General features: G+C 40.0%; 1 non-coding gene across 1 annotated transcript; it reads right to left on the minus strand.

Moving 5' to 3' along the window:
- Window positions 1–21,582: 21,582 nt before the first annotated feature.
- LOC122235653 lies at window positions 21,583–21,689 on the minus strand. Its single transcript, XR_006213679.1, has one exon. It is a non-coding gene; the product is annotated as a U6 spliceosomal RNA (small nuclear RNA).
- Between the last annotated feature and the right edge of the window lie 1,702 nt (window positions 21,690–23,391).

Below are 23,391 nucleotides of genomic sequence, written 5' to 3' on the forward strand. Positions count from 1 at the left end.
GCCAACTTGGCTAGACTGTGGTTCCCAGCTGTTTGGCCAAACATCATTCTAGATGTCACTGTGAAGGTATTTTTTTAGATATGACTAATATTTAAATCAGTAGGCTTTGAGTAAAGCAGATTACTATTCATAGTGTGGGTGGGCCTCACCTAATCAGTTGAAGGCCCCAAGAGCAAAGACTGATGTTTCCCAAGCTTCAAGACTGCAACACAGAAACACTTTCCGAATTTCCAGACTGCCTGCCCTGCTCTACGAATTTCAGACTCAAGACTGTAACATCTGAGCTTCTAGGCTACTGGCTTGCCCTATGGATTTCTGATTTGCCAGGAACAGAAATATATATATATAAATATAATTTGTATATTTTATATATATATAAAATGTATAAATTTATATATATATAATTTATATATATAATTATATATAGATTTTATATAATTTATATATATTATAAAAATAAATATATATATATATATATTTACTGACTTGCCCTACTGTATGTATCTCTCTTATTGGTTCTGTTTCTTGGAGAACCCTGACTAATACCCCATCATACACACTATATACACTTCAAACCCATTATGTCAAAAAGAACTTATGGGGGCTCTCCCCCAAACCAGAGGCCTTCAGTAGATGTGCCTACTATCTACCCGGTTGCTGATGTCAGAAACCTAGGCATCATTCTCTTCCTCATTACCCTCCCAAACTATAATCAAGAATCTAGGCCTGTTGATTCTACTGTTAAATATTAGTTACAGTCTTCTAAAGTCTCTTCAGCTTCACTAAACTTCCTCACCCTCATCTGCCTTTGATTTCTTCGTCTGCCTTCTCACTACTGATTTCCCTGCATCTGCTTTTTATGCAACCTTTACAATTCTTTCTTCCTCAAGCTTTAATACCTGCATTACAGCACCACTCCTGTGATGCAATTTTGGGCTTCATTTGCATGAATTGTGAGTGGTGGTGTGGATGATCCTTGAGATAGTTTCCAATTATCCCATTCATGTTTTGTGCCCTAGCACTCTGTATTATTGAGGACATGATAGGAATCTTCAGAATTCCAGAAATCTACTTCGAGAATCCTGAAATCTGGAAGTAGATTGAATGTCTGGAGGATTTGGTTAGAAAAGGAAAGAAAGCATCGGCATCATTTCTTGGTCTTTCACAGCCAGGTGGCAGTGTTGCTTCTTGGAAGATAGTCCTCAGAGGTTTCTAGGTTTGGAACTGGGTTTAGGGCTTGAACCTTGGCATTTATTTCATTATTCGGGTGGATCCAATCTACCTGCAACTTAATTCTCCCCAGTCATGTCACTGGAGCAGCAACACAAGCTTGATTCCTTACTTCTTTCAAGTATCTTTATTTTTTTTAGCACCCCTCTGATTCCCTGGATGAAAAATATTTGTCTGAAAGAAAGATGATATGAAGAAGAATTAAAATACAGTTCCCAGTTGTCCTTCCTACAGAAAGACTCATTGTCAGCCAAACAATTATAGTGCCGTTGCAACAGATTTTTGAAAACGATTTGAAACTTATAGCAAAAGAACATGTAAAGCGGTCCAGTTCAATCCATGTGGCTGCAGGGTAATTAGTTGAAATCTAGATTAATCAGAAACTTGCTAGGCAGCAGGGTGATTTGACTAACAGCCTGGAAAGGTACAAAATAACTGGGTAATGAAGTGGATCCGACTATAATGTGCAAGATTGCTCCTGGGATTGTACTGAAATCCATTATTCAGACAGATGCTGTATCTTGTGGACAAGAGATCTTTAAAACTGGAAATACTGGATTTTCCCCCATCTTATGCTGCTTCACACCCCCCATGGACCAAGGATTGCAGGGCAGCTTTAGAGAGGGAAATATTTTAGTAAATTATTTCTAGGTCCTATCTGACATGTCCTCGAAGGTGGAGGATGTGTTCTGTGTTTCTCTAGGGCTCTGTCACACATCATCTTATCTGACCCTAATAAAAAAGAAACCCTATTATTCCAAGGAGGAATTATAGTTACCACTCCCATTTTTTCATTGGTGATGAACTTGAAGCTCCAAGATATACATAAAGAATGTAGTTTGAATGTAGTTACCCACAGCACGTTTACGTTTCTTTCATCAGTGATGCCTATGGGAGTTGCCAGGTACCCATAGCCAGGCTGCGGCTGAAAAATCCTCTCTGATTTTTCTCAGGCAGAGGGGAAAACTACCCGCACACATTATTGGAGAAATCATCAGCTTCACAGGTGACATGAGCACATTTTTGTCCAGGTGAAGTTTTCCGAGATAAATAAGTGCAAACAGCATCCCCTGCTTATTAAAAATGAGAAGTTTCACCCTAACAAGAAGAGTTAGCCTTAGGCATGAGGAAAATCGGTACCTGCCTGTGCGGCAACATTCAGGAAGCATCTGAACAGCTTCTCACTCTGTCCTGCTACAAATCCAAATAAATCCCTCTGCCTATTCTTGCCATTCTCCCGGGTGGGGGAGCCTACAGAGGTATGCAATGAAGCACCTATAGTGCAGTGTGGGCGTGCTGGACCAAATCAATGTGTGGGATGTTGGCAAAAGGACAGGTAAAGAGGCAGAAAGCAAATTTCTAGGCTGTGAGGCTCGAAACATAAGCAGAGTCTAGTTCAACTTCCCTGTGTGAAATTCACAAGTAGACCACAATCAACAAGACCAACAATAATAAAATCAGTTCCTTAGGAATCGCAAGGCTCTATGATGGGTAATAGGAAGGATAGAAATAAACACTTTGTCCTAACCTCAGGGGGGTTTCAGTTTACCCTGGGAGAAAACACGTGTGCAAATACAACCACACCTAACTGTCCAAGGCAGTACACCGCACTTGTGAAATGACTGATCTCAGAGCGAAGGGCTTGCACCTGGTGCCAAAAGAGAATTCTTTATTCCTTTGTTTCCCCTATGCTTATATTGCACTTTTGGGGCTTGTGGGAATTTTTCTGCAGTTAGAATTTAATATTGCAGAAGAGGATAGATGAACGATGAAAGGTGTCATTTATTTCTTAAAACCAAAGCAAAGATATAAAAATAGTCTGACTCCCCTCTCGTTTCTCCATTCCTAACTAAAAACCGTGTCAATCAGCAAGAATTGATTGAATGCCAGCTGTGGGTGAGATGCCCTATATTTGTGAAGCATTTAAGTAAGGACAAAAGCACATGCATGTTTACGTTTTCCGTGCATCCTCATAATTTCTCTGCACAGGTTAGTGAGGCAGAGATTTCTCTGGCACTTGTGGTTGAGAGCTCTGAACACACTGTCAAAGTCAAAGACCCACCCGACCACACTGATACAGTCAGTGGGTTGTTCTGCCATTAAAGGCCCTTGCCCCAGTAGTGGTGGAAACATGAGTCATGCCTATGACAAGAAAGGAAGTTAGAGGGAGACCATAAAATTAAAAGGTATGTGGCTATTAATCAGAAGATTCTGATTTGTGCCCTGATGCTGATTACACCAAGCGAATCTAAGGCAAGTTCCTTGACTTCTTGGAACCCTATGTTTTCATCCATAAAACTAGGCAATAGCTTGTTTCAAACGGTTGTTCAGAAGTTCACATCAAATGTACGTAGACAGGCTTTAGAAAGAGTAAAGTTCTATATAAATATGTAGCATTGAAAGGGAAGAAAGAATGAAAAAGTATGAAGGGAAATGTTAGATGAGATTGTAATAATAACAATAAACATGCATTGATTGCTTACTGTTTCCAAGAGCTGTCATCAGTAATATGTATATATCAGTTTATATATTTTAGAAATTTTATACTTTATATATATAAAAGCATATATTTTATGTATAAAATATATTTATGATATATAATATACAAATATATACAATTCTGGTTAGTCTCCATAAGAACTTCTCAAGTAGGCCTTATTATTCCATTTTACAGATGGAGAAAACTGAGGTTTAAAGAGATTTAATCAGTTGTCCAAGTTTACATACTAGTAAATAGGAGGGCCTGTATTCACACTAAGACATTTTTACTTGCAATTCTCCATGCTTTCTTTTTTTTTAATTTTATTTTTTATTTTTTAAAATTTACATCCAATTTAGTTAGCATATAGTGCCACAATGATTTCAGGAGTAGATTCCTTACTGCCCCTTACCCATTTAGCCCATCCCCCCTCCCACAACACCTCCAGTAACCCTCAGTTTGTTCTCCATATTTATCTCCATGCTTTCTTCTGCTTATGTGCTTCCTTTTAAAACATACTGTAATTATTAGATCCTATTTAATTCTATTTTCAGGTTTCTGGGGAACCTCTGTACTGATTTCCACAGTGCCACCCTAGCTTGCATTCCCACCAAAGGTGTATCTATGAGGGTTCCTTGTTCTCCACATCCTCACCAACACTTGTTATTTCTTGTTTTTGGTTTTTGCCATTCTGACAGGCAAGAGGTGATAACTCGTCGTGGTTTTGATTTGCATTTCCCTGATGGTAAGTGATGTTGAGCATTTTTTCATGTGTTGGCCATCTGTGTGTTTCCTTTGGATAAATGTCTGTTCAGGTCCTCTACCCATTTTTAATTGGATTATTTGGGGGGGGGTGTTTTTGCTGTTGGCTTCTATAATTTATTTATATAATTTGGATATTAACCCCTTATCTGATGTATTTTCCAAATACTTTCTCCCATTCAGTAGGCTGTCTTTTTGTTTTGTTGATGGTTTCCTTCACCATGCAAAAGCTTTTTAGCTTGGTGTAGTCTCAGTAGTTTAATTTTGCTTTTGCTTCCCTTACCTGAGCAGACATATCTAGAAAAAATGTTTCTACAGCTAATGTCAGAGGAATTGCTACCAATTTTTTCTTCTAGGACTTTTGTGGTTTCAGGTATCACATTTAGGTCTATAATCCGTTTTGAGTTTATTTTTGTGTGTGGTGTGAAAGAGTGGTCCAGTTTCATTCTTTTGCATGTAACTGTCCAGTTTTCCCAACACCATTTATTGAAGAGACTGTCTTTTCCTCCATTGTATATTTTTTCCTCATCTGTAATTGATTAACTAACCATATTAGTGTAGGTTTATTTTGGGGCTCTCTATTCTCTTCCATTGATCTATGTGTCTGTTTTGGGGCCAGTGCCATATTGTTTTGATGACTACAGCTTTGTAGTTTATCTTGAAATCTGTAATTGTGATACCTCCAGCTTCGTTTTGTTCTTTTTCACAATTACTTTGGCTATTCAGTACATCTGAAGCTAATATAACACTGTATGTTAATTGTTATATATATATATATATATATATATATATATATATATATATATAGTACAATTGGGGGAAACTAGAAGTCATGGGCACTCAGAAAACCTACACTCCAATTCTAGCTCTATCAGGAAACCACTTACCTATTTATAACTTACTTTTAGTCACCAAGATGTTCTGTTTTGAGGTCAGCAAATTGAGAAAGTTGATCTAGATAATTTCTAGGGTCTTTTCTAGCTCTTGAGTGACTGACGTGTCTCATTTTGCCTGGGATTGCCCCAGTTTTAACACTGAAAGTCCCATGTCCCAGGATATCCCTCAGTCCTGGGGTTTCTGTTAACATTCTATGATTCCATGTTAGGAGAAAGCTTTGTGTAAGAGGTGAAGGATGAGCTAAACCCTGCAGTATTTAAATAGGCAGAAAATAAAGAATTCTCATCAAAATAGATGGACCCCAGCAACATGCAGAGGTAGTGATTAGCAAGCTACATAGACAAAACGACATAAGAGATGACAGGGAAAACAAAGACAGCATAGGGCCATGTTAGGGGGAATTAAACACTGAAATTTGGACTCCATGTGAATCTCAATGCAGAGTCTTTATAGATCTAAGGATTCTTTGTAAGAACAATGATGATAGCAAATATTTGTTGACTGCTTACTATATACCAGGCACTATGCTAAGCCCTTAATATGTATTATCACTTCTACTTCTCCCTGTAGGCTTACCCAGCAGTACACTTATTACTTCCACTTTAATGATAAAAAAGTAAGGATGATACAGTTTAGGGGAACTGCTGAAGGTGACCCAGCTAGCATGTAGCTGGGCTAGGATTTGGACTCTGTCCATTTCAGGTCAAGCCCTTAACATTGACACTCCACTCTCCCTCAATACCTGTACTTCCCTATTATGTGTGCTCAAATAATACCTCGCTTCCTCCTCACTGTATTTAATTCTAAAAGGGGGACTTAATTTTTAGCAACTTATATTATTCTTTGAGCCAAACCGCAGTGCTATGGCAGTTGATGGCAACATGAATTAGAGTTTCGAGTCAATATGGGAATCAGTAATCCCATGCAGGTGTATATACCCCTCTGGAAAGGTCATCATTGGCCACTGCCTACCGTTTGCAAACAATAGTGCCCAGTTATGCTCTCCCTAATTCTCCCACATTCTCTGTATAAAACCAAATAAGAGAAGATTCACCCGGTTTCAACACTGTGTAAGCATTTAGAATATAATTTTCTATTTCTTTATCTTTGGCCCAAGAAATAAAGGATCAAGAAACCAATGTATCTCCTTCTGGCTGTTGATGATAACCCACAGAACTGGGAAGATAGCCGGGTTTAAGGAATGTAATAAAGTTATAAAATGGGATCGAGTCAAATTGAATGTAATTTAATTTAATGTTAATTTAAACATTCATCTTCCTGGGAAAGGAGCTATGTATTCCATTACAGATACCTCTATCGCATCCATTTCAACGAGGAAGAAGAATGTAGAAAAGAAGGAGGCCTTTAGGACAGTACATTTACTTTAACAACGGTGGGGTAATGTATGAAGGGAGAAAAATTACAAATAAATGTGATAACCATGATGAGGCTTAAGAAATGGTCATTTTTACAATGAATGAACTGACATTTTTCCTGTAACAACATTAGCTTAGTGAAGTTTGATATTTAAGTGTAGGCTATACTTTATATTTCATAACCCTTTTAGCAAGTTAATATATATTTATTCTTGATTTTTCTCTCTGTTAAGCACTCAATTGTGGAGAGATGATAGTGTAGAGTAACTGATAGTTTAAAGTCATTCTGTTCTACATTTAAGTATGTCTGATACTAAAACAGGGAAAAAATAACGACACACCGGAGCAATTTACAAAAAAATTCCATGCCTGTGGAAATGAAATAATGTGCTCCAGTAACTGAATACCATTCTACCAGTTGCATTAAGTTCACACAGAAATCTTGAAGTGATGAAATTAATTTTATCCGCTTATTCTGAAGATCGTTATAATTAAAAGTATACTTTATTTTTGAAGTTAGGCTCTGGCTTTGTGTCTTATTTAGAAGTTTCAATGTCTCTTAAAAGTGTCAACTTTAAAAAGCTAGCTTCTATCTTCAAAATATGTTAGGTAAAAACTACTAAAATCAAGAATCTCATCCCTGAATTCGGGGTGTATGTTCTTCAGAATTTCTCTGAGATTTATGGTCCCTGAGCCCCACTGACTGTCTTCTCTCACTTCTTCTGTATCCTGGAGAGGGGAGATCAGCTAAGGGACCATGAGACCCTTTTTTCGCACCCAGTTTCCCAGCAAGTCCTATAAAGAGGGTCTCTTCTCAGAAGCTAAATATTAGAGCAGGAAAATCCCCATCTAATAGTGTTCTATTAAAATGTTAATTAGATTAGTCCTTTAATCGTGCAAATGTAGAAATTGAGTGATTGGGAGTGTGAAGGATCTTAATGTGGTTCAGAGACCTGGAGACCGTTGATTCAGAAGGAAGAATCAAGGAGGATGTAATATGTGTGTTCTGGAATTTGAATAGCTGTCAAGTCAGAAGAGAGAGGTAAAGAAATGTGACTTATTCATCTTTGTATGCCAGCACCTACCTCAGTCCCTGACAGAGCTACTCTATGATACTTACTAATTGAACTGATTTGAATTAAACTATTCCTCTGAAGCTTCAGAGAGCAAAACTTAGATCAAAAAATAAGTCACAGGGAGGTACAGTCTAGTTAAGCAGAAGGCAAAGCTTCCTATGAATTACAGCTGTACAAAATAGACTTCTTACAGAAACAGTAAGATACTACACCTGTTCAAGCAGAAGGTGTCTGGCCATCTGTGAGTGATACAGCAAAAACAAGTCTTACATTGGATGGGGGTAGGAAATAAGCCGTAAATATTTCTTCTCTGCTAGTTCTAAGATGCCGTAGTTATTTTTGTGTACTCTGGTTATATTTTTTAATATAAATAAGTTGGTTTGGTGGGTTGGTTATCATCATTGTAGGTCATCTCTGCTATGCAAAGTTAAAATTGTATTTGTAATTTTCAATGTACCATTGCTACAATTTTGATCATACACATTTACTTAGTCATTGAAACCTACTCATTTTCCTCATATCTCATAATTTTAAGGTAAGTAGGTCTCCAAAACAGTGGTAGTGTATGTGTCTTGAAATACTTTGAATTCAGTCTGCTTTCTGAATATTTGCCTCACACTCAGTTTCTATCAGGGCATCAAAATGTCAAACATGGTCTCTATGGGCTGTTGTATTTTGCAAGTTTCTGCCAAATTAGTATAGCCATTTCATTTCCTCTTGAACTGATTCTGGTATTTAGTATTTTTTTTTTTGCCCCCACTTTTCACTTTTGAGGATTCACATAACTTGATGCATTGCTTCAAAGACCATGAGATGCATTTTATTATTGATACTTAGCAAGTCTTGCATCAAAATCTACATAAATTGAATATCATACTTTGGCTAATGTTTGTTGTTACCAAAAGGAGATGCACCAAATAAGGAATTCCAGGGAAATGTAATAATTGGTTGTAGTATCTCATATATTATTATTAAATTGCATGAGGATTACAAGAGGCCCTTAGCATGCTCCAGAAAACTCTCCTCCTTTCCAGTAATAATAAAAACTTAAAAGTTTATGAATGGTGTTATGTAGAATAACAAATCCAAATCACACTCAAAATGCTTCCTAGGGTTCTAGTATATCTTCCTTTACTTCCCATAGTCCCATATTCTGCAGAATCTTCCAGACCCCCACCAAGGTCTACTTTTTCTGAAAAGCCATCCTGGTGGGCCCAATTCTCAGATATGAAGCTCCCACTCCAATATCCACTGTTTTTATAGTTTTTGCATGGCCAGCAATTACTAAATAATGATTGAATTGAAATTAAACAAAAATTCTTAATAAATAATACCTTGTACTCTAGCTAAATGATATAGTGTATTGTGTCGTTATCTAATGGTTTCCTCTATCTCATCGGGGTAGGATGCTGTAGGTAAGACTAACTTATCTGCTGAGAACTCGGAAGAAAACCTTGGTGTCCTGCCTTGGCATGCATTTCAGCATGTTTTAAGAATTATTAATAAAACAGCAACACGCTTGATCTGTCTGACTGAGCATTCAAAGAACAAGAAACCATTTCCAGGCACAGATTTGATCTAGGGACCCATTCAGCCATTGCTGAATTGTATGATCATTTATCTTCTTTGTGGAGTTTTGTTTCCCTGTGTCTCCCAGGCAGCAGCTTTCATTACAGAGTAGCTGTCTCAGACATCGACTGAAGTGAAGGCTTTTCCTTCCTCACAGGATTCTGAGTGTTTGCTCTTTGTGTGTAATTCCCACACCCAAGAGTCTGCATCTGACCACTCACGGTTGTCACATCCTCACCATTTGCTCATCCACAGTGATTACGGACTTTGGCTATAGGCATTTGTTTGGCTCATCTCCTTGTTTTTTCTTCTAGTTCCTCATGACCTTTTTTTCTTTAATGCTCTTTGCCCATCTTGATTTTCAGAGTGGATTTTGAGCTCACAGTTTATTGGATTTCTCTTTTCCTATGTCATTTAACAGTATTCTTCAGGTTTCACAGAATTCTTACACAAAGGTCAGTCATTATTATACTTCCTAAAACTTGTCAACCTTTGGATAAACATCCAAGAACCTATATAAATTGTCTGATTAAGCTAATATACAGAATTATATTCAGGTCATGTGAACAGTCAGAACCAATCAGTCCTGGGTTAGTAGAAACATTTGTCAATTAAAGGTTGGTGTTTTATGCGACCATTTAGTGAGCATTAGCTGGAGTGTGCCTAAGAAAACTAGCCCCTGCTACACCTTGAGGAAAGAATCCAGAATGTTTGATACAGGTGTATCATGATGGTTCTTTTGAAATAGTAATGTTTTCCACATACTTTTCCTTCATTTCAAACAGTTGGTCACATTTTGTGATTTGCCTAATGGATTTTCACAGAGCACATAGAGACAGGATGGCTAAAGTCATTGGCTCTCCCTGCCCCTTACGTGACATTTTGCCTGTCCCAAAAGTCACATGAGGAGAGAGGGAGATGGCTTTTGAAGAGGGGGAGAAAAGGTGAGAGAGAAGAATTAAGGTTGGCACTGTGACTGGGGAGACCAGAAGCTGAGGGTCCTGGGGAAAGCAAGGACGCACACATAATTCAGAGGCAGCCCCACAGGGACATGACTGCCCTTAGAGACATGGCTTTTGATTGGCTCAAGGAGACTGGGTGTCATGCAAACGGGCTTTGAGACTCATTAGGTGAGCCCCAAACATGACCGGGAAGCAGAATTGCCAGACTCAAAGAGACTATGTAGAAGCCTTAATAAAAGCAGCCTGGTGGGATAGAGCTTGGGTTTGGATTCAGGTTTACTTTTATTTAAATAAGGTACCAACTGAATATTTCTTATACATCTAGGCTTGTTGAATAAGGTTCTTATCTACCACGCACGGACGTTAGTCAGAAACTGCTCAGAATCCTCAAGTTGCACATATCTGCATCCTCGACTGATTTTAATTTCCATCTTCCAAAATTGGCTTCCATGACAATTGCATCTGCATCAAGCTAGCAGAAGGAGAAAAAGCATAGAGGATGCCAAGGATACGGTATGCAGGCGTCAGCTTAGAAATGGCACATATCACTTCTGTCTACATCTCACTGGCTAGAACCCCATCACATGCCCACACCTCGCTGTAAGGTAAGAAATTATACTCAGTGGTGTAGTCTATCTGCGAGTCCAGGAAGAAAAAGACCTCAATTAGAGCAGCCAGCCAGCCTCTTCCAGTGTTGATCCTTCCGGTCACCGAATATCCATTTTGCTCTTTCACATAGGGAAAACATTAACTCCCGTCCTCAAGCAAGATAACCCCAAGAGCAACCCAGTCACTGAATACAGCTGAACGTCCAGGAGCTCGGGGTGATCTGCATCCTTGTTTGGAAGATCAGATGTTCCTTTTGTGGTCCCAGATATACGTTGGATACGCGATGATAAATCAGGTACAGGATAAATACCATAAAAACTTTCATTCAGAAGAGAGAAGAATGAAAAACACCCAGCAGTCACTGATCTACAGAAACCATGAAGTCCTGCTGGGGTCTAACATGTTTCTTATCTCTCTCAAAAGGAGTGAGAAATTGCTGCTATTTGGAGAGTAGCCAGAGCGCAGACTCTCTCTCTATTTTTGACTTTTTCAAACGTTCAGAATTCTCTCACTGGCATGTAGGATCAGGACACTATTTGGCAGCAGTTTTCCAGGATTTGGCAAGGTCGCAGATGACGCCAGACTTGAACTACACGGTTGCCAGCTTGGCTGGAGATTCCTGTGTTTCAGGCATGGCAAGGAGTTACAGGGAGGGACGTTAGGACCGCGAGCAGCTCAGGGGTCATCATTAGACCCAGGATTGGGGGCCGAGGCAGGGAGAGGGGAAGTCTGAAGAATGATTAGGGTTGAATATCGCGCTGGCCCTGCGGATTTACTGTTAGGGTCAGTTTGATTTGATTTAAAGAAATAAACAACTGGTATCTCTCAAACAACTACATTATAGGTTGAGATTCATACCTGTTCCATAGGAAGGATTGTCCTCCAAGCACAAAGATTTGGAAAGGCATGTTAAAGAGACACTTATCCCAGGACAGCAAAAGATAATGAGTATCATACTGATGTTACTGAGTTTGAGGAAATATGATTGGCAACAAAAATTGTACGTAAAGGGTAGGGGCAAAGGGTAGGGGCAATACTGTCCGGGAAAAGAAAAGCCCAGACTTTTAAAAAGAGTCTATGTAACGGAGATAATACCCACTTTTCAGGATTACATTTGATCAAGTTCGTTAAGAACCTTGCACATTATCTACTATTATTGGTTAACTAACCAACTTTGGATGGCAGTCAAATCACCAGCTGATTACCAGCTAATAAAATAAACCACAAGATGGAGTTATAAACCACAGTAAAGCACCATAAAACGGGCTTTCGTTGAGTTAATGTCTGTCTTAAGGATTAGTCACTCGTCTATAGTAGAGTCTGGTCTACCGTATGTGTGGCTTTTGAGAAGTCAGCTGGCCCAGCACTCAATGTGTGGAAAATTCTAGCTCCGTTAACCCTGGGAGGTAGCCTGAGATGAGACAGGTGGATCTCTCTCACGGTCGCATCCCAGTCGTTCTGACAGTGGGATCATCTTGCCTCAATGGATGTGGTCCCGCTGTTTTATAAAAGCCGTTTTTTATTTTTTGCCAAACATGAGCCTGTGGTCACAGGCATGCCATGCTGATCTCCGAAGGGCACCTTGCCTCAAGAATCTCTGAGGGTAACATTTAATGTAGTCGCCTTCCATTGTGTGGGCTTATGTTGTGATGCCACCATATCCTCAACATGGTTTATTTGTTGTTGTTTTTTTCTCTTTTGTTGAAACAGCAGAGAAACTTCAGTCCTAAAGCACTAGAACCTCTTATAGAGAAATACACTGGCATTGAAACTTCTGCATGACAAAGTACATTAATACGTGAATCAGTCCAGAATTGCTGGCTTATATTGTTTTATCACGTATAAATGTTTTAAAAGAAATGATCTTTTCACAGCACTACAAATTCTCCAGCTAATGGTATAAATTTTACATGGGAACAAATTGTTCTGGCTTTCCATTCAGACAATGTACAGTTGACTACATCCCCGATGTACTGCAAGCAATCTTATGTAAAAGAGACGAGGAGGAATTCATGTTTTCATCATTCAGTTTGTCGACGCCTGAGGTTTAGAACCTCTCCAAAGCACTGTTTGTCAGCTCTCTTTGAAGCGTCCAGAATATTTTCATAAGCTACACATTTTTTTCCGCGAAGCGCACAGAATCACGCAGATCCCCTTTCATGCTTAATGTTGATACACTTGGTGCTTACTCTCCTTACGCTGTCAGGCAAACCACGGAGCAGGTAATAAGGGCCCAAGACACCTGAGATACCAGTTGTCGTTCTATCGCTAATTTTTCTCAGTTATACCATTATATAGTCAAACAGAATAGTGTGGAAAACTATCAGAGGCTAGGTTTTTCATTGGGCCAGGCCCAAAGGTTGTCTTACAAGCTGCCAAGCAGGAATCAGCAGTTGGGACAGTCAGAACAGCCCTCCCTCGATCTCCCACCCGAGGGAGGAATGAAATTCCAACCACTGTCAATCGTTCTTTCTCTGGCCAAGATTTACACGGGTTTGGATCGGGTCACTTGCTACCCTCTTAACTGGGATAGGACGGAGCCTGTGTTGACAACCCACCAGACTGCCGTCAAGGAAGAAGTAATTCCTCAAAGCCAGCTGGTGAGTGTTTTTAGGGAAAGTAAGTGGATGCTGGCCTGCCAAACCTGACCCATTCCTGCTCCAACCATAGGATTTTTTTTCATAGAAGAAATTTTACTAAATCATCATTTACTTAATTCCTCCTCCTGTCGTCAACGTCCTAATAGGCTGAAAGTTTCCTTCTGTTCTCCATGAGGTAGCTTAACTTTTACTGTAAATCTTCATACTTGGAGAAAAGAAAATTACATAAATTTGGGGGTGGAGAACCTCTTCCAGGCCCTTGAGTTTCGATAGGAAGTTGAGAGGAGTTACTGCAGGGGCCCCTAGAGAGGAGGAAAACCACCCCACTTTGCAGAGATGTCATCTCGAACTTGAAGAAGAACATCAGAGAACCTCTGTTCGCCCACCACAGCCACCGCTTTCGCTTTCCAGCCAATGAGGCTACCTGTGCTGTCTCCCAAAGCAAGGAAATGTCCCCACCGAACTGCTTTCAGCTGCTGCCTGCCCTGGGGCTCTGAAGAGACTCGGAAAGAGGTTTCCCGAAGCAGCCACTATTCAGAAGCAGCGAGGATTGCAGGAGCACCTATTCACATTCTGAGTCGGGATTCCAGACACAGGTACTCAAGCAGGGCTGGAGGCAGGGCGATATTTTGCATGGAAATCTTTGAGGTTTTTCACTTTCCTTTTGTAATTTTCCAATGGTGAAGTTAGTTTGGGCCTTAGTATTGGAGTAATTTAACCGGAAAACTATATTTGTCTTTTAGGAAGTGTAATTCGAGTAATCTTCCTGCCCCCTCACATTAATGAAAATAAAACAATATGATATCTTCCTGACACACTAATAAAAACAAAACATCATAGAGGAATGAGGTTTTTCACTCTTATGGTATTCTTTGATATTATAAAACTTAAAAAAAAAAAACCCAAACGTTAAGGAAGTATTGTGGAGAAGAGATTATACTGGTTTGACAGATAAAATAGTTTCCTGGAGAAAGGATTGGAATGGCCTTGAAAAGTAGACAGGATTTTAAAACTCTCAGGTGGAACTTTAGGAAGATGGAGGCAACATGAGAAAAGACTCAGGTGTGATGGTTCTTGAGAACAGTGCTAGACCTTTTAAAATATTCCAGCAAACTCGGTGGCGCCTGGGTGGCTCCGTTGGTTAAGCATCCAACGTTGGCTCATGTCATGATCTTGCGGTTGGTGAGTTCGAGCCCCGCGTTGGGCTCTGTGCTGAAAGCTCAGAGCCTGGAGCCTGCCTCACATTCTGTGTCTCCCTTTCTCTTCCCCTCCCCCGCTCAGGCTCGCTCGCTCTCTCTCTCTCTCTCTCTCTCTCTCTCAAAAATAAATCAACGTTAAAAAAAAAATATTTCAAAAAAGTGAACTCACCTGCCACAAATGGCAAATGGTTGCAGACACTGGCTGATTTGTGTTTTGACTTAGTGGTTTTTTTGTAGACAAAAAACTGCATGTTTTTGTTTTGTTTTGGTTTTTAAGTTTTATGTATTTATTTTGAGAGAGAGAAAGCCCACACATGAGCAGGGGAGGGGCAGAGGGAGGGAGAGAGAGAGAATCCCAAGCAGGCTGTGTGCCTGACATGGAACTTGAACCCATGAACCAGAAGATCATGACCTAAGCCAAAACCAAGAGTCGAATACCTAACTGACTGAGCCACCAGGTGTCCCCATTTTTTTATTTTTAATGTATACATTATTAATTTAATTTATACATTAATTTTTAGTTTATACATTTTCAATGTACATGGTTTGATGAGTCCAGGCATATGCCTACACCTGTGAAACCATTACCCAAATCAAGGTAAGAGACATATCCATCACCTCCCAAAGTTTTCCTGTGTCCCTTTGGGGGTTTTTGTGGTCTGTTTTGTTTTTTGTGGTAAGAACACGTAGCTTGAGATCTATCCCCTTGATACAGTTTTAAGTGCCCAATACAGTATTATTGGCCATAGCTGTACAGCAGGCCCTCTAGAACTAATTCATTTCACGTAACTGAATCTTTATGCCAACTAAACAACAACTCCTTCTTACCTCCTCTCCCCGGTTCCTGGTAACCATTATGGTACTCTCTGCTCCTAGCAGTCGACTATTTTGGGTACCTGTAAGTAGGATCATGAAGTAATTGTCCTTCTGTGACTGGCTTATTTCACTTAGCATAATGTCCTCCAGGTTTATACCCGTAATAACAAATGGCAGGATTTCCATTTTTAAGGCCTAATAGAATTCCATTGTATGTATATACTACCTCTTTATCCGTTCATCTGTTGATGGAAAGTTGTCTGGCTAGCTCAGCAGACAGAGTATGAGACTCACTTCTTTCTGTGATTGGGTTCAGATCGCTAAAGTGAAGGCAGGCTTTTTTTCTTATGATCTGAATTGGTGGCTCACACATTTCCAGAAGAAGAGACCTTAATACCTTGCCATTCCTAAAGTCCCTAAAACGCTAAAGGTCTCTAATTTATATTTTAATTTGTTAAATGAAATGAATACCTTTGAGGGGTGCCTGGGTGGCTTAGTCGGTGAGGCATCGGACTTCAGCTCAGGTCGTGAAATCGCGGTTTGTAGGTTCGAGCCCTGCATTGGGCTCTGGGCTGACAGCTCGGGGCCTGGAGCCTGCTTCGGGTTCTGTGTCCCCCTCTCCCTCTGCCTGTCTCTCTCTCTCTCTCTCTGTCAAAAATAAACATTAAAAAAATTAAAATGAATACCTTTGGAATAATGTGGGAGCAGTACAGGGCACCTTCACTTAACCTTTTGCAAATCTGTATTTTGAGAGAGAGATTAACTAGCAGAAAGGCCTCTCACAGGATTTTGCCTCCTCAGATTTGGGCAAATGGTCTAGCTTTCGTTTTATTGATATGTTCGGCAGATGTGGAAAGTAAATGTTTATTAAATAAATAGATGTCCTCTATGAGGAAGGAGCTGATGATGGTGCAAACGCCATCCACACAGCACGGTCAAAATTATTCTGCCTAAATGGCTCGGCACTGACGAGTGCGCCTTTCACAGGTTTGCCAGTTTCCTGTTCATGAAGGGCATCTACTAGAGCAACAAAGATGGGTACGAGACAATTACCTAAATATTTTGAAACAAAGAGTCAAACTTTTGTTTACACGATTTCAGAATTATTCCACTTCCTGCTTTGCTTTGCCCTTAGCTAGAGTAAAATCACTGACAAAAATGGGAGGTGCACTGCAGAGGGAAGAATAATGGCAGCATAAAGGAACGGGTTTATTTCTATCCCAACCACAGTCAAAATGCAGGAGCTGGGGTTACTGTTTAGGTGTGAAGCATTAATAGTGGAATACTTCAGGGTCAACCATCTGTTTCTTCTGTGTTAAGCCTCTTGAAGGCATAGTAGGTTGCACGTTACAGAGATTCAGGGTGTGTATTACTTGGATGGAATTGAACTCTAAAGCTACTTGCTCTAATTACTTGCTCACTGCAAACCCTTGCCTGAGAGGCCACAACCCCTACCATTTTGAGGGAGGACATACCTCGTATAAATGGCTCTCTCGATATGGAGAGCAATTTTACTATCTGTTAAATTTTGTTTATATCTTTGGTCTTATTAATGGAAATTTTCTAGGCAAGTCTTCATGTGACCTGTCAGCAGATGAGTTGGGTTACAGGGCTGGGTTACAGGTGTCCTTGTAGCATACGTTCAACTTCTCCCTCGATGCCCTCCCCAAATGAAAAGTATGGGGGTACTCTCGTGTAGAGCCAGGCTCAAGTTTCCTAGTACCACCTAATTTGTAACTTTGCCTTTCTTTGACATTCACATCTTGATGGAATTAAAGGCTGAGGGTTTTCATAATTTAACTTGCCATCAGCATGCACTGAAACCACAGCAGAAGAACAAATACACAGTGGCATCAGAGCCCAAAGCCTTGTGCATAACTCAGAGGAACTCAAGCAGAGAATGTAATTGCATGCTGAAATCAAAATGATTATTGATCTGCAAATCCTCAACTATATACAAAGAGAAGAAAATGTTCTGAGAACAAAGGATACCCGATGCATCTCAGTGTAATTTCCTGACATTTTGTTGGCACGTGGATTAGATGATAACGGAGGGAAGGGCCTTTCTCTAAGCCTTACGTGTATCCCCTGGAGGTTGATTTTTCTTCAAATTCTTCCTTAGCCGAACTTCAGATATCTTAGGCTGAAAATTCATGTCCCTGTTTCTCAGCTTCCTCTCGATGAGAAAGACAGCTATTGCCATTAGCACTTATGACAGTGTGCTGATATTAAACAACATTCAAAGAAGTAGACCTTTGTGTACATAGAACTGAAACTTGGCATACAGTAGATCACGCTTCAATTTCTTTTTCCTGGAACACTTTGTTAACCTTGTGTCTAAGAGTTTTTGGTGTCTTTTATCTAGAATAAAATTCTCTAGACCTCAGTTGCTCATGGTATCAGTCTGGGTCTGTTGAGGAAACAGAAACAGCACTATAATTTGAATAGAGAAGATTAACATAAAGAATTCATAATGAATGAAAGGGAATTAAACACTAAATGGGTTAAAGAAGACTCTGAGGGTCTACGGATAGCAAGTTCTAATACAACCACAATATCTAGGCTGAGGAGAGTTGGCAGAGAAAGTGCAATAACTTAGCAGAGGGTCCCCCGAAGACTGAACTTCAGACCTCTTCAAAGAGAGCGGGAACGGTCATCCTCCAGGATCAAAGAAGCTTGCCAGAGGACACAGATTACAACTGGTGGGGAGGGTGTGGCCTGAAGGTGTGGCTGGCTGGCGCTGATCTATGAGGACTGGTGGGGCTCCTTTGCTGAGTAATAAGAAAGGGGGACCGGAACCCGGAAGGAAAGTGTCTTCTGTGCTATTGCCTGGCAGCGACTCTTAAATTTTTTCTATTGTTGAAACCAACATGCATTGCACCACTGGCAAAGAGGAGTGTTTATGGGGTGTGCCTCGGATATCACAAAGCAAGGCAAAAAATGGACGATTTGGGGCTAAGAGTCAAGAAATGAATAATTGGAGCACGCACACATATTTATCTAGCTTAGGTGTCCGAGGTTTTATTTTTTAATATAATAGCCAATATAACATGTATCTGTTTCTTTCATTATCTCAATCAAGAGTAATAAACTCACATGATCCCTAGAAGTCCAGAAGATAACCCAAATGAATAAAAATAGGATAGGATACACACACACACACACACACACACATATATGCATATATACGTGCATATATATATATGCATATGTATATATGTAGAACTGTAGAACATATGTATATATGCATATATATATATATATGCACGTATATATATATGCATATATATATCTGGAGAGAGAGAGACAGTGGTGCGCACTGCAGGGAATATGTCTTGCATCTTAAAAGTGATCCAGGGGCGCCTGGGTGGCTCAGTCGGTTGAGCGTCCGACTTTGGCTCAGGTCATGATCTCGCAGTTCCTAAGTTCGAGCCCCGCGTCAGGCTCTGTGCTGACAGCTCGAGCCTGCTTCGGATTCTGTGTCCCCCTCTCTCTCCGCCCCACCCCTGCTTGTGCTCTGTCTCTCTCTGTCTTTCAATAATGAATAAACATAAAAAAATTTTTTAAAAAGTGATCCAGTTCGCACATGAGCATCTGTAGTCTGCATACACACCCCTTCATACTGTGTTAGCAATTATAAAACTAAATAATGAAACTGTCTATAAACCAGAGGATTTAGTTTCAATTTTTTTTTTTTTTTTTGGCATGGCCAATGAGAAATGCCATTCTCAGGTTAGCCATGGAACCACAGATGCCACCATGCAATTGATTAGACAAGATTTATCATTTTTCCACTGTTTAAATGTTGTCTGCTATAAGACCGCCAAATAAACAATTCACAGTATTTAACCAGATATATGTATGAGTGGGTTTGGGGCTAATTAAAAGTAATCATTTTTATTTTGTATTGGAAAGAAAGGAAACGAAGGAAGCAAGGCTCCTTGTATTTTGCTATTCTACATGTTATGCCTAATTTAAATTAGGATACATTTTCCACATTGGCAATTCCCTTGTTTATAATTTAAAGAGCAGTGATAATAGTAGCATCAGACTCTATTACAATTACTTTGTGGAGGTAAGAAAAGAAATAGCCACTTAAAGCATTGTAATTACATCAATGTTATTAAATCCTCTGCGTGTGTTTTTAAATGTCAAAATCCCAACATTAATTACCTTTCTGCATTGAAGCGTGAAATGGCTTCAAAGTCCCTAGCTAAACAAGGTTTGTGACTAAATGAGCAAGGGTAAAGCCTGGACCTGAGAGCACCAAAAGCATTTGGCTTTTTGGATTTTTCTCTCCCAAAGGAGAGAAGTATGTTTCACAGAACCATGTGTTTGGTATTTCCCCCACATGGACCGTATTTCGTGTGGCTTTATTTTTCTTTGCAATGAAGGTGAGTTGTTAACCATACAATGAAACCTATTGGACACTTTATATCTTCAGAAGATTTTTCAGGTAGGCATGGGTACAAACCTGAAACTCTCTTCGTCAAACCTTGGGTCCCAGTTTCTGTTTTGGAAAACGTATCCATTGTAACTACACAACCCCAACGGACGAACCGCCAGACTTACCCATGGTCAAAACCCAAAAGTAGTCTTGGCCACCTGGATATTCTTTAACCTCCATGCTTTTGGAGGTTTTCCAGACTTTTTCCTGTGGTTGATTTCAAGCTTCATAGCCTTGTGGTCTGAAAGTATGCATGGTATGATTTTAATTCTTGTATGCTTAGGAAGGGCTGTTTTGTGACCCAGTATGTGATCTATGTTGGAGAATGTTCCATGTGCACTCGAGAAGAAAGTATATTCTGTTGCTTTGGGATGCAGAGTTCTAAATATATCTGTCAAGTCCATCTGATCCAATGTGTCATTCAGGGCCCTTGTTTCTTTATTGACCGTGTGTCTAGATGATCTATCCATTTCTGTAAGTGGAGTGTTAAAGTCCCCTGCAATTACCACATTCTTATCAATAAGGTTGCTTATGTTTGTGAGTAATTGTTTTATATATTTGGGGGCTCCTGTATTCGGTGCATAGACATTTATAATCCTTAGCTCTTCCTGATGGATAGACCCTGTAATTATTATATAATGCCCTTCTTCATCTCTTGTTACAGCCTTTAATTGAAAGTCTAGTTTGTCTGATATAAGTATGGCTACTCCAGCTTTCTTTTGGCTTCCAGGAGCATGATAAATAGTTCTCCATCCCCTCACTCTCAATCTAAAGGTGTCCTCAGATCTAAAATGAGTCTCTTGTAGACAGCAAATAGATGGGTCTTGTTTTTTTATCCATTCTGATACCCTATGTCTTTTGGTTGGCGCATTTAATCCATTTACATTCGGTGTTATTATAGAAAGATACAGGTTTAGAGTCATTGTGATGTCTGTATGATTTATGCTTGTAGTGATGTCTCTGGTACTTTGTCTCACAGGATCCCCCTTAGGATCTCTTGTAGGGCTGGTTTAGTGGTGACAAATTCCTTCAGTTTTTGTTTGTTTGGGAAGACCTTTCTCTCTCCTTCTATTCTAAATGACAGACTTGCTGGATAAAGGATTCTCGGCTGCATATTTTTCCTGTTCAGCACATTAAAGATCTCGTGCCAATCCTTTCTGGCCTGCCAAGTTTCAAAAGAGAGATCAGTCATGAGTCTTATAGGTCTCCCTTTATATGTGAGGGCACGTTTACCCCTTGCTGCTTTCAGAATTTTCTCTTTATCCTTGCATTTTGCCGGTTTCACTATGATATGTCATGCAGAAGATCGATTCAAGTTACGTCTGAAGGGAGTTCTCTGTGCCTCTTGGATTTCAATGCCTTTTTCCTTCCCCAGTTCAGGGAAGTTCTCAGCTATTATTTCTTCAAGTACCCCTTCAGCACCTTTCCCTCTCTCTTCCTCCTCTGGGATACCAATTATGCGTATATTATTTCTTTTTAGTGTATCACTTAGTTCTCTAATTTTCCCCTCATACTCCTGGATTTTTTTATCTCTCTTTTTCTCAGCTTCCTCTTTTACCAAAAAATATGGAACGCTTCACGAATTTGCGTGTCATCCTTGCGCAGGGGCCATGCTAATCTTCTCTGTATCGTTCCAATTTTAGTATATGTGCTGCCGAAGGTAGCACTTGGCCACCTGGATATTAACATGAGGTGTGTTCCATGCATTCTACAAAGTGTCGCAGATAGACTTACTTGTATGTCACTTTTGCAGCTACACTGGAGGCAGTGCAGTCTAGGGATGGGAACTGAGAGGCACTCATGAGACAGGATTACTTCCAAATTCCAGCCGTGCCTTATGCTAGTGAGGGGATCCTGAGAAAGATACCCACTTGCTGAGCCTTGACTTACTTATCTGGGATAGTATTTAACCTGTAGAGGTATTGTAGGGATTGAAATGTATACTCCATGAAAAGCACCCAAAACATGGTTTGGTACAATCAATTTTAACTTTTTTATTTGAAATATACTATGGTTATTTGTATCCCCATTGTAGGAGTAAAACAAACAATGTAACAATGTAGGCTATTTTAGGTCAATCTGAAGTGCATTTTATATTACAAATTTATTTTTCCCCTTTTCATAATTATTTTGTCGCCCATCCTCTGCTGTGTATTACCTTCCTACTTCTGTTCTACTTATCTTTACATTCTGTTTTCTGTAGAAAATATATATGGGGTTTTTTTCTCTCCATAGTAGTCTGTCACTCCCCTTCACTTCAGTGGCTAAGTTTCATCATATATTCCCAAAATGCAATGGGAAAACGAGTCAAAATGGCACAGTAACTATAGTGTCACAGGGGGTGCCATTAACCAACGATGGAAAAAGAGGGCAGCAAAAGTGGGGTCACTGCAGTCACCCAGACAGAATTTCTAAGTAGGAAGTTAGTTAGGTCATGGTCACTTCTATCCGAAGACCTTCTTCTGCCTATTGTCAGGCCCTCTCATCTGCCCCCCCCCCCATCTTTCCACCAACCTCTTATTTATATCCAGATGGAAATTCCCTAAGAAGATTAATCCAAAAATCCTCTTCTCCCTCGGTAGGGACAAAAACTCCCATTTATTCCCATTTATTCAGTGCACCTCCTCTTGGTGGTCCTTCAAAAGGAAGGACATGTAATTTAATAATTCTGACTAAGGTGTGAACCTCTCTGATGTGTTAGCAATTGTAAAGAAGAATATTGTAAACCGAACTAATCTTACAGATAGTATCAGCAGCTCTGTGAAGTATCCACTGGAATCCCAGAACTGCTTTTCCTGTGCTGAAGGTGGACTTTCATCTATCACCTGAGGAGAGAACATGTGGATCTTTCTTAGGACAGTGCTGCCTGCCCGCCAACAGCAGTTGGATTTCTACAGTTTTGCCACGTTGGTGTACCCATGGCAGTGTTTGTGAAACATTCAAATCGTTTCTTGCACTCTTCCCTTATAATTTTATAAGAAAAAGAATTTAAAAACAGGAGAGTGAAAGAGAAGAAGGTGCAATCAAGACAAAGATTGGAATATCCTGTATGCCAAGAGAAGACCCTCGCGGGGATCACATGCTGACCCTAGGTTCAAGCGCTCAGGAAAAGAACGCCAACGAATGCACATTAGTACTCAGATGTTAAAAGAGGACTCTTGTACAAGTTTCTGCCGAGGCCCAAAGAGAGAGCAAGAAGCTGAATGAGGTTCACAGTCACGATGCAGGAAGCACAGAGTTTACATGATCCTTAATCCCTCGCCCACATCTGAGTATGGAAATGGGGAAGGTGAAAGGAATGTTTGAGGGAGCCCTTTGTGAAAGCTGAGGGTACCTCAAAGGTGGAGTGGCAGACGTACTTGCCCTTGC

The sequence above is a fragment of the Panthera tigris genome, chromosome X, assembly GCF_018350195.1.
Source record: "Panthera tigris isolate Pti1 chromosome X, P.tigris_Pti1_mat1.1, whole genome shotgun sequence".
NCBI classification, from domain to species: Eukaryota; Metazoa; Chordata; class Mammalia; order Carnivora; family Felidae; genus Panthera; species Panthera tigris.